General features: G+C 36.8%; 2 protein-coding genes across 5 annotated transcripts in view; one reads left to right on the forward strand and one right to left on the reverse strand.

Moving 5' to 3' along the window:
* LOC129942652 (cholesterol 7-desaturase nvd) overlaps positions 1-13581 on the reverse strand; it is a 176406-nt gene extending 162825 nt beyond the window's left edge. Inside the window, exon 1 of the mRNA XM_056051682.1 lies at positions 13475-13581. The gene's annotated coding sequence lies outside the window, so the exon portion shown is untranslated. The remainder of the gene's footprint in view (positions 1-13474) is intronic.
* LOC129942649 (catenin alpha) overlaps positions 1-20022 on the forward strand; it is a 66229-nt gene that overhangs the window by 16380 nt on the left and 29827 nt on the right. The window lies entirely within an intron of this gene.

Genomic DNA, 20022 nt, shown 5'->3' on the forward strand with positions numbered 1-20022 from the left:
ATTTTGTGAGAACGAACACCAGAACACCAAACCCCCCTCGAAACACTAAGAACTCCATCCAAATGGTTACCATGTGAATTTAAAAACCATCCAACCAAAGTCCACCCACCACTAACTGATGTATAAATCAAACAACAACAACAACAGCAACAAAACCAACATCAGAATCAGCACCAGCACCAGTAACAACAACAACAACATCAAAAACAACAAAAAGATAAAACATTTTCCTCTAGATTTTAGAATATTCTGTGTATGCATAGCAGGTAAATAGGGAGGTAGGTAAGGTAGGGAGGCAAGCAGGCTGGCAAACAGATATGGGGAGTATAATAACTGTGCAGAACTGAACTCCAGGAAGATAAGGTCTAAGTATGTTATATTCACCACCATCGTAAAATGATAACCTTTATACGTATGTACCATAGTTTGAAGTTACCTTTGCAAAAATTAAACAAACGAAAAAATAAAGTTAAATTTTCTAAAATTCTATATAGAATGTGCCCACCACCTGCTCTAGTCGAGTCGTATAGTTGTAACAACTTAACAGAAAGGTCTTCTCATCGCGAGGGAGAAGACGAGGGAAGGCGTGAGGGTTAGGATAGGGTGGGTGAGGGTTTGGTTTTTGGGATGAGAGTTCTATAGTAGTTCTATAGAGAAAACTGAAGTCGATGATGATGATGATGATGATATCGTGATGATGGCTTTGAGCTGTGACTAAGGTTAGGGAGCGAAGCGAGACGAGACGAAACGAGAGAAAAGAGAATAATATCTCACCGTTTTTCTTTGATGGAAAATGGTCCATTGATGTTTTTAATTTAATTATTTTGTTTCTTTCATGATCCCTCGTCTCTTTATCAACCGTCCGTTCATCGTCGTCACTCCTCATCCTCACTCGTTGCTCGTCCTCGTTATCACCCTCCAAAACACACTACCCAACCATTGTTGTCCTCCGTCCTGTCCTATTCTGAGTTCCACATCTGCTCTCCTTGTCGATATACATCATGCCTTATACCATATCGTATTGTATCGTATCGTACTTCGTTCCATACCGCACTCTTCACTACAAACCAACATCCATCATCAGCACCAACCTCCGCACCACCAACAACCACCACCATCACCATCATCCAGTCAGACATGAATGGGAGCTTCCTTTGATCTGCTTTGATCTTTCGGAAAGTGGCTTTTAAGAGGTTTCTTTTGTGAACAAACGCGTGAGCAAACCAGAAGAAGAAGAAGAGCGAGAGCAACAGAGAGAAAGGCAGGCACGAGGGTTCCATTTCATGTTGATGCTGAAGCTGAGTATGAGGCTAAGGCTGATACCTATAGATGAGGCTGATGTAGCTGTAGCTGAGTTAGAGGCATAAAGGCAGCAGAAGAAGAGCATTGAGGGTTAAGATTGGGTTCGGTTCGTCGGGTGGCACAAGGATGAAAGGAAAAGTTTTAAATATTAACACACATACACGTACAACACCAACAACAACAACAAAAACAAAATGATATATACTACCTTTGAAATCTTCTTGTTCTTCTTCATCTTTCACTGCTTCTGATGCTGCTCTGGTTCTCTATCGCAATATTATATTGAGTTGAGTTGAGTTTGTACGCACAAGAAAAGATGTGATACTGATGCCGCTTTTCTGCAGCTGATGTTGATGATGATGATGTTGACAATGACGATGATGCTGACGACGATGATGATGATGATGATGATGAATCCCTGAATCGGAGGATGTCACCATCATCGTAGACAAATAGAGAGCACAACCAGTATTAGACATCTTTTCATTCCCGTTGGTTGTTATTTTGCACATCATCCAGTTTGTTATATTTGATTTTGTTGATTTTGGATAGAAAACTGGGTAACGCGTGTTTTTTGTTTGTGTAACTGAGCTTCTCTTCTTATTTGCTATGAACACGAAACGTTCTTTTGCAAAACAAAACAAGGAATAAAAATCAAAAGGATATACGGGAAGACTATTGGGTGTTTCATAGGTGGCTTGAGTCAAAGCAGCCTCACATCACAATAAGAACACAGCAAAGTTGCGGTGCGGTTTCTTACGTTAGTTGTAGGATGTGAATTGAGCTTGAGTTTGAGTTTGAAAACGAACGACTATCGCGAGTGTAGCTTTGTTTTTTTTTTCTGTCGAATTTTGAAACACTCGAGAGTTACAGATAAAGTGTATTTAGCTACGACAAAAAAATCACAAAGAACCTAAATCAAAAGATTTGAAATTAAATTATAATTTAGTGCTGGTGGTTGGCGGTGACATCTACGAGCAACGGTAGGGAAGATCTAACTATCTTTCTTTTCAAACTTCCTCAGCGCCAACAACTCGAACGGGAACTGTTGTGTGTTTAAAGTGAATAGTGGCAGTGACAGTGAGTGTAGTACTCGCTTTTTCGATGTCTCGTTGTTTGATAATTAGCATGCAGCATTATTTGCAGAATGCAACTTCATCTGATGATGACGGTGATGAAGGTAAAATAATAATGAAAAATGATGAGAACTACTCGTATGTATATGCAATGCCATCTATGAACTGACAGTTAAAATAAAAAGAAAAATTTCGAAAGAAAGAAAATTAAAATGAAAAATATTTTGTTGAATTGTTTTGTAGACTACTAATATTGTGTATAACGGTATTGTACAAAGTACCTTTACCTTTACTATACGAAATAGCTGTGCATTATATATTATTTATCTTTTTTCTTTTATTATTATTATTTTGTTTGTAAGTGGTTTTTAGTGTGGTTCCTTTGATGTGCAGAGAGATAGAATAAAAGATAAAGAGCTACCTTACCTATGTTATGTACCTACATACCTATCTTCTAATATGAGGTAGTATTTTTGTTGTTGTTGTTGTGCTAATGAGAAAAACTTATGTCGTCAAAAGTTGAGCTGATTATTTGTGTGGTTCTATGTTTCTTTGTGTCGTCGTTGTCGTCAGTGGTTTTGATTTATATTTTTTACTTTTATTTTAAAATAAATATAAAACAAACAAATTGCTTCCCGAGAAGGAGTAGGAGGAAAAGGGTTGGAATTAGGAATATTTTTTTTGTCTACCCTTCTAGTGGTTTGTCAGAAGGTATACCTATTTTACATACAGTTGCAGCCGAAATAATAGGAATACAACTTAATTTTCGGTAACTATTTAACTTCAATGGTATGAAGAGATGGTGGGTGTCGATTTGGTGTTCTTGGGTTTTTTCCAGAATCTGCCGTAATGTGAATATTTGATCTTGGTCTAAAACCACAGTGATAAGGACCTATCAGGTTGTTGACGATAGGCTTTAGACGTTCACATATTACGGCAGAGAAGATTTTATAGGCGATTTTAAGTAGACTGATTCCACTACAGTTGATGCAGTTTAGAGGGTCTCCTTTTTCAGGATCGGGCCAACAATACTGAGGTTCCATTCATCGGGCATGCTTTCTTCGGACCATATCTTACAGATAAGCTGGTGTATGCTCCTAACCAACTTATCTCCAGCTGCTTTAAAGATTTCGGCATTCAAGCCATCCTCTCTAGCGGCTTTATTAGACTTCAGCTTAGATATGGCAATCTTTACTTCGTCTAAGTCGGGAGGACGGGATTCTTTGCTTTCGTCGTCTACGTTGAATGGATCATCCTTCCTGACAGCGGAATTCAGTTCGTCGTCGCCGTTATACAGTCTGCAGAAGTGGTCCATCCATATCCTCAGCATTGACTGCGGTTCCACTATGATGTTTCCACTTTCGTGTTTTCAGCCTTCGGTTCTAGGTTTATGTACCTGTGAATTTCGTTTCACCTGTTCATAAAACTTTCGAACCTTATTCCTGCTTTTATACCTCTCAACATCTTCGACCGCACGCTTCTCATGCCCTTTTTTTTCCTTCTGAGAAGTCGGCGTTCCTCTCGCCTCTTCTGCTCATAGAGCTCATGAGCAGCTCTCGTCCTTTTATGCAGCGCCGCTTAGCGTGCCTGTTGTTTGGCTGCATTTGCCTGCCGACATTCCAAATCAAACCAGGGGTTTCTTGTTGGGGGGTGCTTGAAGCCCAGCACCTCAGAGGCGGTTTCCCTGATTGCATCTTGGCAATATGCCACTGGTTTTCGATACTTTGTGTTGGAGGCAGAGAACTTCGAGAGGGGTTACTTGTAACTCGGTCGGAAAAGGATTTGGCGATTTCTGTCGTTTGTAACCGTTCGACGTTGTATCTTCTCCCAGCACCTCCCTGTTTCGCCTTGGGTCTGGAAATCCGAAGTGCTACCTTGGCTACAACGAGGTAGTGGTCCGAGTCGATGTTAGCTCCTGGGAAAGTTCGGACATCCATGATGCTGGAAGCGTGTTTGGCGTCGATCGCAATATGGTCAAACTGGTTGACGGTAGATTGATCTGGAGAACTCAAAGTTTCTTTGTGGATGTTGAGGTGTGGAAAACGCGTACTTGCTACCATGACGTTTCGCCCCGCAGCAAAATCTAGGAGCCTGAATCCGTTGTCGGAAGTGTTGTTGTGCAGGCTGTTCTTCCTTTCCTAGCTTGTCATTAAAATCGCCTAGGACAATTTTAATATCGTAGTTGCTGATATGTTTTGTCTAAGAGCTCGAAGAACATATCTTTGGTGTTGCCATCTTTCTCTTCTGAGGGGGCTTTTGCGCATATTAGGCTTATGTAGGCGAATTTAGCCTTGGTGCGTATGGTCATAAGGCGCTCATTGATGCACCTGTAGCTCAAGGCTTCTTGCCTAAGTCTGGCTTCAATGACAAAGCCGCATCCAAATAAGCGCTGTTGGTTTTCGTGGTAGCAGTCACCATAGTAAATAGCAGTTTTTCATCCTCTTTTTGCCTGGCTCATCCCATCGTATTTGCGGAATGGCGATGATGTCTGCCTTATAGCAGTCTAGGGACTCCGCTAATTCTTGGCCGCACGTGGTCTGTTCATTCGTTTGCGTAGGTTGTCAACACTAAATCCGTCCGTAACCGAGGCTTGTTGGCCAGGAAGTTATCTCGACGGCACAAACCCCAACCTAGAGGGCCAGATCCTTAGTATAACTCCACGGACGGGGAGCAGGATAAAACCGCTCCTTATAGGCCTGGGCTCCGAATAAGTCGTAGAAGCCCTGTAAGGTGTTCACTAAGTAGTTCAACCTTTTAACTGTAAACGCCACCGTTGATTCCATCTCGGGATAAGAAGAGTGGAAACACCTCATCTTCTTAGAGCAATTTGAAAATGAAAGTTTGGTTTAAGTGAGTTTAGGTTTAAGTGTCTGAACGTAATGGAGTAGGACACACTTAGGCCAGTGTAATGGCCTATTTTAATACCACATGAATTTTGAGGCTTTCTTCTAGGCTCAATGAAACCAGTTTGAGTTATGACACCTATTATTGAGCTTAAATGCGATCTGTTAAGAGATAGCAAGCACCTTCAGGGCTTTAAATCTAGTGTAGGCTAGATAATTTTGGTGACCTGACACGTGGTGATGTTATTTCACCTGATGATTGGCTTCTTCACATCGTCTTCCATTAGCAAAAGTTTACATGTAGCCATTAGCCAAACTTGGTAGATTGGTTGTACTGTATAAAATCTGGTGAACTCATCTGCCTTAAAATGTCCTGTATTGTCTCTATTGGCCGACACCCAGCAAAGGCTCTTGACAATACCGTTCCTGTTGGTAATAAGTGACGTACTTAATGCAGAAAGTTAATGAATTCTGCAATCGCACCTTAAACACCTGGAATATGCGGACTCGTAATAGTATCATGGAAAAGCATAAATTGTAGTGCTAAAGATCAACTCGACAAACACTATAAGGATGAATCTTGGAAGTCAATATTTCTGGACAACAATTGTAGAAGATTCCCAAAATAAGGGAATGAACTGAACGCAAATATCCGTGTTCAAGTCTGCATTTGTAATGCTGTCAAAAATTTAGAGTAAAAAGTCTTTAAGCTTGTCAACAAAAATAAGAACACTTTATTTTGACTCAATGAAATAGTTCTCAGTAAAATTTGAGTCCTGTTATTGAGAATAGCGTTCGAAAACATATATTTTGTTTCATTGTAATTAGTGTTTCGTCAACATAACAGTGTGGTCCCTTGGACTATGTCAAGATATTTGACTTCTTCCAAAGTTTGAACATGGATGTTACAAGCTTGAGGTTGAATGCGTCTCACATTTGGCGATGAACAAAATTATTGCATGAGCTTTTTCTTCAAGTGTTTCTATTATTTTAACCACAGCTGTAAGAAGTATATGAGGGAATGAGCGCTCTTATTATTCATATAAAGGTGTTTCACTTATAAGCAAGTGATTAAACGAGTTGAATAACGAAAAACTCAAGTGCCTCTTGTGCTTTTATTTCTGTTTTTTATTTTACATGCTTATACATACATACTACACCTAGATTTGGTGAGGGCTTCTATAGAACGTCGTGAGTAAGATCAAAGCAAGCGGCTAGGTACCTATGACGAGACAATAACCATGACTTAACTTGATCTCGCTCAGCGCGCTCAGGAAGTGTGCACTTTATAGCAGGTACATAGAACATATTTATATATATAGATGAGTTGAGTTATGTTGAGTTTTAAAAGACAAAAGGCAGGAGATAAACGATTGGCGGGTGGTGGCTACCACTGTTGTTTTTTTTTTTTAAGTATAAGATGACTCTTAAAAGCAAAATCTCTAGACAGAGTGTCTCGTGTGTAGGTACATCGGTAGGTAGGTCTTTTTAGTCGCTTGTCGCTGTGTCATTTGATGTTATTTAATTGTAAAGAAGCTTTTGATGCTTGATGTATAGGTAGCTGATGCTGCTGCTGTTGGCGGGTGCATTCATTGACACAGAAAATGTTGTGGAATTAGATAAAAAGATAGACTTAAGGGTGGGTTTTTTAAAAAGAGAGAACATTTCAGTTGTTGAATTTGAACTTAAAAGAAAAAGGGGTATCCCGCTTTTTTTCGTATCTGTATTCTATTCTATTCAAATATGGTTTAAGATCTCGATCTTTTTTTGTGACTTGTACAAATCTGAGTACCTAAAGATTTCTTATGACTGGTTTCATCAAAATGTCTAGATATATAGATTTGTCTTTATTTTACAAAACAAAAGATAACAATATTTTGGTTGAAAATACGAAAGACAAGTTAATGACAAAATTTGCCGTCTGCCAGATATGACATTTCTTTAAAAAAATATAATAAAATAAAAAAAGAAATAATTAAATTATTTGCTTATTTACAATTTTATGATTTGTAATTTCAGATGATAAAACTGTACAATTTTAGATGATTTGAAACATTAAATTTCTGTTTTGAATATTATTTATATAATACTAGCTGACCGGACACACGTTGTTTTGTCATATGAACAATGTCTAGAAAATATTTTGCTTTCCTCGTAACAAATGTTGTATCTTGAGATTAAATTCGTTTACATCCACATTTTTGCTGCTAAAATTGCTCCTTCTCCCGGTCACTCATGATTTGTAAATTGTCTGTGTGTATCGAGAAATATCTGGTCTCGAAATCGACCGGTAATTTTATGCATCTAGTTTCATCTGTAGTAACTGTTGGTTTGAGGATGTTTCAGCGGATGGATCTTGAATCATTTGAACACGCATAATATTTACTTTCAGTTGTACTTTTTCAACATTACGCCACAGTGGCGATGAACGCGGAATAACGGGCAATGTTTATCTGATATCGCCTGACAGAAGTGACAGAGTGCCGCCAAATAGTCAGTCGTGGCCAATGCCTCAAGCGAATGTTTGTGTACCATAGTGCATACATTTCCGATGATAAGTTTAATATGTTTTAGGCATTATGGCCCTGGATAATTTTTTTTTTTTTTAATAATTGCACACCGCTTGAATATTTAGTGGTAGTTGAAATACTGAATGAGTCTCTATCAAATAAAGTTGCGCAATACCAGAAGATGCAACAGCCAATGCGATACCATTATTTGATCGTATTTTAGCAAGAATCAGCGAAATAAGAAAGGTTTTGCCAGTACCAACAGACCTTGTCCTGCCGAAACTGCGAGCATGATGTGGTCATAAATGGTTCTTTGTTTTTCATTCATAAGTTTGAGATTGCGAGCAACAATCGCTACCATTTATACAATATTGTATTGTAGTTCAGGATTCAATTCAGCGTCTATTAAATAAGATGCATTTCGATTTGGTGAATGCATTCCGAAATAACGGAGTGGTAAGCCTCAACGTGTACGATGTTGATGCAATTAAACAATAGCACTTAGGAATATAAAAAATTGTTACAAACCTATTCTCAGATCTACCGAATGTATGTGCAAAATTTCATTGAAATTGGTTAAGCCGTTTCGGAGGAGTAGTGCACTGTGACAGAATAATTTTATATATTAGATTTACAAAAAAAAAAGTACAGATTATGGGTAGAAGACAGAGGGAAAGGATAGCATAGACCAGGGCCCTATTCCATAAAATATTGACAGGTGACAAATTTGTCAAAAAATTCCAATGGCAAATTTATCATGACAATTTTGTCATTGTCATATACTGGCATTTCATTGTATAATCTTGAAATAAGACATGATCGAAAAACGATGAAATATGGAACTTATCTTTTATCTCTAGAATTTTGTTTGATGTTAGAAGTAACAGACCCAAGTGAAGAAGTGAACATAAATAAAATAAATAACAGTCTCAAAATAAGTGTACTAAAGTTGTTTTAAGAAATATATATATTTTATTCGCAAAATTAAGCCAAACCTAGAGTATTGGTATGAAGGTTAATAAATAGAACACGAAAAATGACGTTTTTGGGAAGCAGCCATTTAACGAATCAAAATCACTTTCATTTGAAAATATATCGTTCATTATTTTAAGTCTTTTCATCGTAACTAAGTTTCCTGTTGTCAAATTAATACTGGCGCATATGTTAATTGTAACGTTTTTGTTCATTTCATAAAAGAATTGTCAGAACAAATTTGTCGGAAAATTCATGACTTGTAAAAAAAATACTTGACAATTTCTTCATGAAACGAAAAGATGACAATCGTCGTATATTTTACTACAATTCTACAAAATTGTAAAATTATTAATGAACAAAATTTTACAATTGTCAAGGTGTATATTAACAGGTGACAACCTTTACCAATTGTTAATGTTCATGAAATAGGCACTGGGACGTCTGCAGCCGTGGGGTGTGCATTTAAACGGCATCGGCCAACAGCCGGAAAATCTGAGTGGAATCGGCTAAGGTGATTGTTGATAAATGACAATCAAAATGATCGAATTTGATCTACATAAGGTGATAGTCAAATTGATACCTAAAAAGCTATCACAAAAAAATGTGATAGTCGTTTTCAAACAAATTTGTTTATTCTGAATAGAGCTACCAGACGCTTACACAAACGACTGAAAAATTTTCTTAGTTCACTTTATTTCTTTTAAAAACACATTCCTGTGACCGACAAAGCTTACGACATTCGAAAAAAAACAAGAAAAGGAAGAATTTTATTCAAAATCAGGCAATTTAAAACTTTTATTTAGATATTTTATAAGAATCAATTTAAAATTTCACCAAGGCAACAACGAATTTTGACAATTTGAATCTAAAATTGTTCAATCGAATTGAATTGAGTTGAATCATCTTCCACAGACGGAATGAAAATGATAGTCAATTTGACTATCAAAAAATTGATAGTCAACAATCACCTTAGCCGATTCCACCCCTGCAAAAGAATATCGATCAATGAAAGATATTGATTGCAAACTTTTTTCTTTTTTTCGACAAACGGGTGAAAGGTTATCATGTGTGGGCCGCATGCCAATCTTTTTACACCTTTGTACAACTTACACTTTTTCTGTTCAGAAAATAGGGGCTTCCAATTTATTTGAAGGTGTTAATAATGTATAATGATTTATCATAAATATTAAACTTTTAACTTAAATATTGCAATGGGAAACGAGAAACCTGGGATCTTTTAAAATTGTATTGATTTTGAAACATACAATCTTGTAACTTTGGATGATAAAGGCAACAATTCTAAATTATCGAATAATATCTGATAACTCATAAGCTATTATCGATTAATTTCAAGTTGAATCACCAAGTCATCAGCATAGAGGAGAATCTTTATGAAATCTAACTAAAAGTGCATGCCCCAATAGAATATCAGCTACTACGTCAATGTACAAGGCGAATAGAACAGAATTAAAAATGCATCCCTCTGGTACAGCTGCAGATTATTAAACTACTCTGAAAACTGAAAACTATCCCATACAGTTGTTTTTGTGCTTTACCAAACGCATAAATTGTCAAAAAAAGTTATAGAAGAAAAGAGTACACTTAGAAATTGAATTCCCTATAACAATATATTCAACAAGTTTTTTTTAAATTCATTTTTATTAATTCAATCTTAAACCTATCGAAGCTAGTCAAAAATTCATAAAACAAGCCTAATTAACCATAACTTACAACTAACTTACTGGTCCCATCCAGACACTCTAAGTTAAACAATAATACTTAATTGTAATGCCTTTCGGCCCTAAGATCTATTTTAACTTTAATTCAATTGTATTAATTTTTGCATTCATTAGAAAATTTAAAAAACTAATATCGATATCCTTTTTTATTTTTACTTAAAAACTACTTAAAATAAGGTCCTTAATATAAAACTTAATGCTAACTTAAACTACCTATTCTACCTATAAACTACTTAAAATTAGAACGAACACATTTTGTTCTTTTTTTTTTGTTATTATTTCATGTTATTTTTTTTTTTTGTATTTTTTGTGTGTATATATTTGTTTGTATTTTTTTTGTGCCACCATGCCTTTCCTACTTAAAACTAAACCCCAAACTATAAAACAAGTATGTAAGCCGGCCAAGGCTCAAAACCCCATCCCGACTACCCACTATCAAGTGCTGATTGAAGACACCAAAACTTTTTCTCCTGCTTCACCTTATCAGTTCGGTCCCGTTCGGACACAGCCCTACTGAATCGAAGGAGCTTTGCTCCGCCTTGTGCCATGACCTCCCGATTGTACAGGAGTCGCATATCCACGGTTCGTCGCCTGACGTGGTAGATTAGCGGAACTGCCAATCTATCCTGTATTAAACCGCATTTGTCTAAAAAGAGGAATGCCTCTGGTGGAATGAAGCAGCTCAAGCGTGTACTCTCAAAATACTCGTGGTTCGGATAGAACGGGCCGAAAATTAAATTGTTGGTCAAAGACATAGCTCTTGCAATGTGACCTCGAACGAGTTTTATTACGAAATTGTCAATTCGGTTGATTCAAGCCCCGTTGTATAGGACCTCGTTGGAGTAGTAATGCACATAAAAAGATTCGGCTGTTCGATATAAGCCGGTACATCGTCGTTAACACTGTCGCTCGAACACCTGAACCTTCTCCATCTGGGAAGGGGCAACGTTGAACCACACATGATAACTATAAACGATCATCGGCCGTATGAGGGCCATGTAGCAAATTACCTTCACTCTGGGGTCGAGCCGACTGCTAAAAACAGCCGTTTTGTCTGGGTGAAGGCTGTTCTGGTCCTTCATCATCATTTATATATCTGTCGAAATATAAATACTGATCGAACCAGATACCGTGGTACTTCACTACACTTTTGCTTGCTAATGACTGCCGTGAAGATCAACGATGACCATCTTGCGCCAATTCCTGCACGTAACCACTATGGCCCTAGCCAACGGAGTCTGGAACAGAATTGTCTCCGACTTCTGGACATTTATTTTCAGTTTCCAGTCGTCGCAAAATCGCTGAATCTTATGGAAATCACTCTGCAAGAGAATTCTAATAACCTCAATCTTTCGGGCAGTTCTGTACGTAATTAGATCGTCGGCGTACGCAATTGCCTTTGTAAGGCTACCTATCAGATCACTGGTGTAAATACTGAAGAGAATAGGCGAATTCACCGCTCTCTGTTGAAGACCATTTTTAATAAGGAATGTGGTGGTAGAAGTTGCATTGCCACTTTTGACAACAATCTTTCTGCCGTTAAGTATATGGTAAAGTATATACAACAACGGTTTGCTTATGCCAAGCCTGCTCAGTTTTAGGTAAACACCCTCTAACCATACGGTATCAAAATTCAAAGGCCTTTTCCAAATCAACCAATTCTTTATCAGTGACAAATCTGTTGCCAAATTTTATAAATAAATTCCTGCCTACTAAACTTGTCGAATACAGCTTTTAAATTTACAAAACACACATTATTTTCGATATATTTTCTAGCAATATTTATAGTTATATGTGTATGTGGTTGAAAATCCAGGTCGGAAACCGGCTTGGAATTTGTGTTTAGGTATCACAATAATGATTCTTATTCTCGACAATTAACCGCTAGAAGAATCTCAGCACGCATATCTCAAAGGCAAGTCTACTGCGACGAACCTAGACGTAAAAGGTGCTTTTAATAACGTCCTTACTGAATCTATTTCCGAATCCCTTACTCACTTCAGGAATCGGGAAAGCTGGTTCTGAAGAGAGTTAGCAACTGGGCCGCAACAATGAACTAGGTGTTAATCAGAGCAAAACTAAAGTCATGCTCTTTATGACCAAAACTAAAATACATGGCTTCACCCGACCCCGACTGACAGATCAAATCCTGTTTTTATCGTCCAGCGTGAAATATCAAGGAATTATTCTAGATCATAAACTAAACTGTAAAGTTTACATTGAAGAATCCGTTCATTGCCTTTTACGCCTGCGGAAAAACTTTAGGTAAGAAGTGAGGCCTTTCATCGAAGATGATTTTGTAGACAATTGCGCCTTGCAACGAATAAAACATCAAGAAACTAGAAAGAAAGGTTCAAAGAAAAGCTAATGTCGGAACTACAGGAGCCCTACGATCCTATCCAACAGATGTCTTAAACCTCCTACCACTAAACCTACACATTATAAATATTTATAATCGTGCTAAGGCTTAAAGAATCTAACCGACACCGGATTCTGCACTCCTGCCTTGAACGTCAGTCAAAATTTTAATGTCATCTTTCCTGTCAGAATGGATTGAATGGATGGCATGGTCACGAAAGACTTCGATGCCTTAAGTGTGGGATAAAATATGAATACAATTAAATCCATGGCACTGTCTTGAAAACTTCTGTCCACTATTTTAGATATTTTTGTCCTCCTATTGTTTTTTAATTTCTTCTATAAATAAATCTTCGCATTTTTTTCTTACAAATTTAGAATATTCATTTTAATTATTCTCGAAGGAAAGGAAGACTATTATTACATATTAGGAAATGTCTAAGACGCAATTGTTTGGCTTCAAATTCACATGAAAGCTATTTTACGTTCAGTCTAATTTTGTTCTTCTTTTCTTTATAAACAAAAACTAAATGGATCATTATTTATAAGTAGCAAGAACATTACTTTGTCTACGCAGACAAAGACTTATCAGAAACATGAATATTTAATACTTACCTTTTGCAAAAAACATCAAAGGACCGACTGTTTTAAAAGTTTTCTTTTTAACTCACATCATCTTCCACGATATCCTTGCATTTATAATTAAATTTTGTTATATTTTTATAAAATTCTTAGACTTTCACAAATAAAATGGATGCACAAAAAAATGGAATATTATTTCATTGGTACCTTTCCACGTCGCGCCGAATACATTAACTAATTTGACCTTTTTGTGTTAGCCTTCCAAATCACCTTTTAGCTCAAAAACCAAAAGTTCAAAATCAGTTCTAATTGCAATAAATTAGGTTAATTAATGAAACAATTGATGGTTGTGCATCAAAGTTTACCTTTATTATGTCTGGTCTTATTTGTTATTACTTATAGCATAATGATCAGAGGTGTCTCTTTTTGAGGCAACATCGAATTTTGTCCAAAGTTTTTAGCTTGTTTTTAAATAAGATTATACATATTAGCCAAAGAAAAATTAACTTTTTCAAAATATTTAAAGACAAAATCGAACTTAATTTAAAACAAAAATTAAATACTTTGCATAAAAAGTATTCTAAGCAACGGGTAATTCATTTTGAGGTTTTAACACGGTAGAGCTGGTATTTGACATCTGTCAAACTCAAAACAATAGTAATATAATTTGATAAGTTATTGTTTATGGTGATCGATCCATTCAAAATCGAACAACGCATTTAAATTATTATTAAAAGTAACTTAAAAAGGTGATCCAAACTTGTTTTTAGTGAAAATTTTACTGACTTCAATTGACCACCAAGATCATCCTATTTGACAAGAACCCAACAAATCTACGCAAATAATCCTCAACTCTAAAGGCATAAAAAAACAACATCGTTTAAGGTATGATTATTAAAAATGCCGATGTGGTCGAAAGAAGAGTAAACCTTCCCGAGGCTGCCTTTTGATAGATATTATTATCACGCTTAATGCCAAAGTCCAACCTATTCAATGCAATAAGTAGTTAATCAAAATGAACCTCTATGTGTGTTTTATTTAGTTAAGCTTTCGAAGTCAGAAAATGAATGATCCTGTATACAACAAAATTTAACGAATATCCTGTGTTTTATGGTGAAGTTTTGTTCACGATAAAGCCCATTTGTTTAGGTTAGGTTAGGTTAGGTAAATGAGCTGGCGATAGATAACGTCATCGCCACAATTAGATCCATTGTGATACCTAGAAGTATTTAATTCCCAAAAAAATTCTTTATAAAAACTTGTGATTTTTTTTTCTTTTTTGAGGTTTTGAGGCTTTCTAATCTTTCATTTGTTTTTTGATGTATCTTATTACCAATGATCTGTTTCTGTCTATATGGGATTGGTCGAGTGTTGTACCTGTCCTCGCGAGCTCATCAGCTCTTTCGTTTTCAGGCACTTCACTGTGACCCAGAACCTAGCTGAATCTAATGTTTTGCTGTGATCAAAGAACCGTAAGTTCTAAACGAAAGTAATTCAAAAGCTTTGTTTGGATTACTGTGCCGGTAATCGATTTTATTGGTGCTAGATTATCAATGAAAATATTGAGATAATTTATTGACCAATTTATGTAATAGTTGTGATTAGTGGAAGTATAGTTTTCCGCCGGCTTTTTTAGTCGCTGTAATTTTCGTAATGGTAGTACCCGTGGCATGATGGTTAGTGCGTTGGACTGTCATGCAAGGGGTCTTGGGTTCAATCCCTGCCTGTGCCAGCTTAATTTAAAAAAATAATTTTCGCGGGTACTGCCTCTTGCGAGGAATTGACAAATCCTTCAAGAGTAATTCTTGTCATGAAAAAGTGCTTTCTCAAACTAGCCGTTCGGATTCGGCCTTAAATTGTAGGTCCCTTCCATTCCTGACAACAGTACTCGCACACAGGAATGGTTGAGAGTTGTAAGTCACTAGGCCCTGGTTCAAAAACGGACTGTTGCGCCACCCCATTTGATTTGAATTTTCGTAATGAAACAATTAAGTTACATTAACTTTTCCAACGTTTCGGCAGGGGTTTCTGCCTTCTTCAGGGGAACTTTATTAACACAAACAAAATATACAAATGATCTTAGTTATATCAATGGGATAGAAATGAAATATAGTTTCTCCAAGTTTTGGGACCGAGCTTTCTTCATTACAGATGATCTCCATGTTTCCCTTGGTCTTCCAGGCCGCCTTCTACCTTGTGGATTCCCCCTTGAAAGCACTGCTTTGCTATGTGGTCGTTCGGCTTCCTCAATGTATGGCCAATCCAGCGCCACTTTCTCTGCGCGATGTCAACATCCACTTTTGTTTGCCCAGTCCTGAGCAACAGTTCATCGTTAGATATGTGGCCACCGGGTGTTTAGGATGTAACGTAGACAGCGGTTGACAAAAATTTGCAACCTTCTCGAGATGCCAGCAGTGCACTTTCAAGTTTCGCAGGCATATAGCAACACGGATTTTACGTTGTACTCAAACAACTTTAAAATGTTACGGAGCGCTATTTTCATGGAGTTCCACACGTTAGAAAGCATTCCGAATGCACTACAGGCTTTATTTATTCTATTGGTTACATCCAGGTCCGTTCCACCATCGAGTGCCAAATAGCTTCCCAGATAGTTGAACTGGGTGACCTCTTCTACTACCACTTGTCTCACAATAACCTGTTGTTGTTGGTTTCGGCTGGTACATTAACTTAGTCTTACTGGCATTAATGCTTAAGCCAGCCACCTCCCCACCTCCTAGGTATTTAGCTTTATTTGATAATTTAAGTGTGGTTCCACCGATACTAGGAGTTATATAATCTGGTATTTTCCTGTAATTTGTAAAGAATACCAAATCTGTTTTAAGGGCTTCAATCGTAAAGCCACAGTTTGTTGTCCATGTATAAATTTTGGATAAGGCTTGGTTCGGTTGTTCTCTAAAAGTGGTTAAGAATTTCCCTTTCGCCAGTAGAGATAGATTATCAGTGTAGGCCACTCCTTGAGGTGTTCCCCTGGATGAAATTTTCCGAAATCGCGCTGACAGTTAGTATTGTGTTGATTCCTAAAAGGCTTGCTAGTTTTCTTAATTTTTGTTTTAATTATGAACTCAATTAGTCTTTGTTCAAGGAATGAGGGTTCTTCTAACACTTTCCATTGGTACAAGTTCCTGAATTACTGGTTACAGTAATGTCAAGCAATTCCTTATGGTTCATAGTAACAAAAGTGGGTGTGTTCCTTTTATTTGATACTTACAGGCTGTTTTCCAAAATATATTCAAAAAAAGACTCACCTCTGGTGTTTATATCAGTGGTGCCCCGCTGAACATGGTTTGCGTTGGCTTCGCATCCCCAAACCAGGTCCAGTCTGTTCTTACCAGCGAAGCTTAACAACTTATTGGTAAGGTGTACTGGTGATCCTACCATTCCACCATGGGGCATATAAACTGATCCCATGATGAGTTGTGGTGTATTCTCACGTTCCATTGTTACTGCTGTCTGTTGCAAGTTACTAAGAGCTCTTAAAAAAAAGAGATTAAACAGTTTCCTAGCCTGTGTCTGCCTTATACAGTACGAGATCTTTAGAATTTAAACCTATAATTTTAAGACCTGCTATCCAGGGTTCAGGTATTTAAGCAATTTCATGTTGTCCACTTTTTATACAGTTGACCAAGTTGGAGTTTTAAGCTTTAGTTTGTAGAAGATTACTTTGTATTTATTTAATATTCACCATCAGATTTACCTACCAACTCACTAACTTGTTTTTCTTGGCCTTCTATCAGTCTTAGTTTGCATCGTGGTATACCGATGCGCACCGTCAAATCTATCTCATGGAGCAGAAGTATCGGTTTGTGAGTTAACCTCACAATCATATCAATACCTTCCTCCGTTCCTATAACTTTCCACTCTTGGCCGAGTAGATCGGCGTTCAGAGATAAAATGTATCTCCCTATCTGATCGGGACTTTTCCTATCGGCCGATTAAAGGTTCTTTATCTTCTTTATGTCCATCAGGCGGAGATCAGCATTCAGCCAAACTGCCACATTTCCGCGGATGAATTCTCGGAGCCAATGGAGAGTATTTCCATTCTCGCAAGCAATCTAATTCGTGGCTCAATGGATACCTTAACATACAAAATTGTCTTATTTAGAGTGATGAAAAACCCGATGAGAACCAAGAACTATCATTACTTTCTGGTTTATGGGCTAATGGAATCATTGGTCATATTTCTTAAAAAAAAAAGAATTAAATCAGAACCGTTTTCGCACCATATTAACGAACGATGTACTTCCTGAAATTCAAGCCCATAGTCTCAGTGAGCTCATGAGGCAATGAGTGAGACAATGAACTTGTTGAGAAGTCATTTTGGTCAGCACTTTATTTCATGTTTTGTTACTTTAAATTGGACGCCTGGAGATACATATGTACGTAAAGTCTCAAGTCATCTAGAAAAAACCTGCAAAGATTGACGCTTTGGAAGCCGACTTTACTCGTTCGTATTCTTAGCGAGATACTAGTCGTTTTGCTCGAACTTCCAAATGTATCATCTTAGACACGATATTATTAAAAAAAAAAAACAGCCGTAAATTGTTCTTGAACGGATAACACAAGTTTTAGGTCCACTTTTAAATGTTTGCATTGAAACCTTAAGTACTCAACCTCGTATCTACGAGGTTTGTTCAAAAAGTACCCCGAATTTTTAAATTTCGCGGGTCTGGGTCTGTTGGTATACATGCCCTCTAAAGAATGCTGCAATTTACAGCTATATTCACTGTTTACTTTTTCTGTGGAAGTGGCTAAGGTTCGACGTGTTTTTATAAGCTCGGCGATTTTTGCTTGTTTAAAGAATTGAAGAGTCAAAGAATTTGTATTAAATTTTGCGTTTCAAATGAAATAAATTGTAACAAAGTGTGTGAAATGTTAAAAAAAGCCTATGGTGAGCCTGCTATGAAAAAAAAAACAAGTTTTTGCGAGTGGTGTAAGCTATTCCATGATGGCCGCGAACACCCAGCAGGACAATAATCGATGAAAATGTGAACAAGTGGAAAAAATGGTTATGAATGAATCGCAATTAGAGAAGTTGCTGACGAAGTTGGCCTATTATTTGGCTTATCTCATAAATGTTTTGGCATGAACCGATTGAAAGCAAAATTCATTCCAAAACTGCTGAATTTTGAATAAAAAAACAATCGCATGAGCATCGCTCACGAGCTGGTAAATGACGTCAATGACGATCCAAGTTTAAAAAAAACAATACCGTAGTCATGTCCGAACCTCCATATTCACTAAATATGGCTATGTGTGAATTTTTCCTTTTTCCAAAGTTGAAGAGACCCATAAAAGGACGTCATTTTTCCTCGATTGAAGAAATAAAGGCTGAATCTGGGGGGGACTACTTTGAAGGGGATCACATCAATGTAAACGAATAAATAAATATTTTTTAAGAGAACGAAAATTCCGGGTTCTTTTTGAACAGTCTTCGTATATCAGACATAGTAGGGAAACTTCATTACAAAGTAATTCAACTATAATTACTTTAAAATTTATTCAAAGAATTTCAATTACTAATCACATAACTGTGATTGAAAACAAAAGTAATGATCAAAAAAGCTGTAGTAATTGCATTTTCCAGTAATCATTCCATAAAAATGTAATTAAATCGTATTTTCATCAATAATTACCTGAAATACTGGTTTCGAGAATGTGTGTTTCTTGCATTATTAAATAAACTAAGAAATTAATCACCAATCAATTTACTGTATTTTAAAAGCGCTTTCTCTCAGAAACTTAAACAAAACCACTGATCTACTCCTCAGGTCTCGTTCCGAGCGGATAGAAAACCGCATTTGTCAACCGAATTTCCCAATCAATATACTCGGCGAATCTTCCTCACCGTCTAGTTTCCGATCGATTGCACTTACGTCCCTTCTTTCCAAGGCAATGTAAACGTTGATTTATTATGAGCTCAAGAAATATCTCGAATATCGAAAGCTTTTTAATGACCGTCAGTACGGTTTTTGCTCCAATAGGTCCACTGGTGATCTTGTGGTTTATCTCACCGAACACTGGAGAGAATCTTTCGGTTTTCATGAATCCCTTCTTAATTGGATTAGTAATTACCTTTCGCATCGTTAAATACTAGTAACATTGGATTTGTTCAAGTCTAAAAACGACAAAATAAATGCTGGTGTACCACAGGGTTCTGTTTTATCTCCAACACTCTTTCATATTTGTATAAATGATCTGTCTAATAATCAATACATTGTTTTTGACGAAAGTTCTCTAGTTTTCATATTTGTTTTAAGATTCACATCCCTCTTCTTCGGATGTGGAACTGCAACGACAAAATATGATAAGCTCATTTAATTCCGACCTAAATAGCATTGTACAGTGGAAATTAAAAAATCGCGTGGAATTTAATGCTTAAAACCCAACGCTGTCTTGTATCGTTAAAGCGAGATAAAGTAATCACTACTTCCCTAAAATCTCGCAACAAATTTTTAAACTATTCTAAACACCAAAAAGACATCTCTGAACTCAAAATCTATTTGGATTGTTGCGCTTTTGAAAATAAAAGCATTTCTAATTGCAATGTTTTGTTTCCTGTCAACGCGAGTTAAATAAAAGAACACTAAAACGTATTCATTATTTAAATTAAATTGTA

This window comes from Eupeodes corollae, chromosome 1, assembly GCF_945859685.1.
Source record: "Eupeodes corollae chromosome 1, idEupCoro1.1, whole genome shotgun sequence".
In the NCBI taxonomy this organism is placed as follows: domain Eukaryota; kingdom Metazoa; phylum Arthropoda; class Insecta; order Diptera; family Syrphidae; genus Eupeodes; species Eupeodes corollae.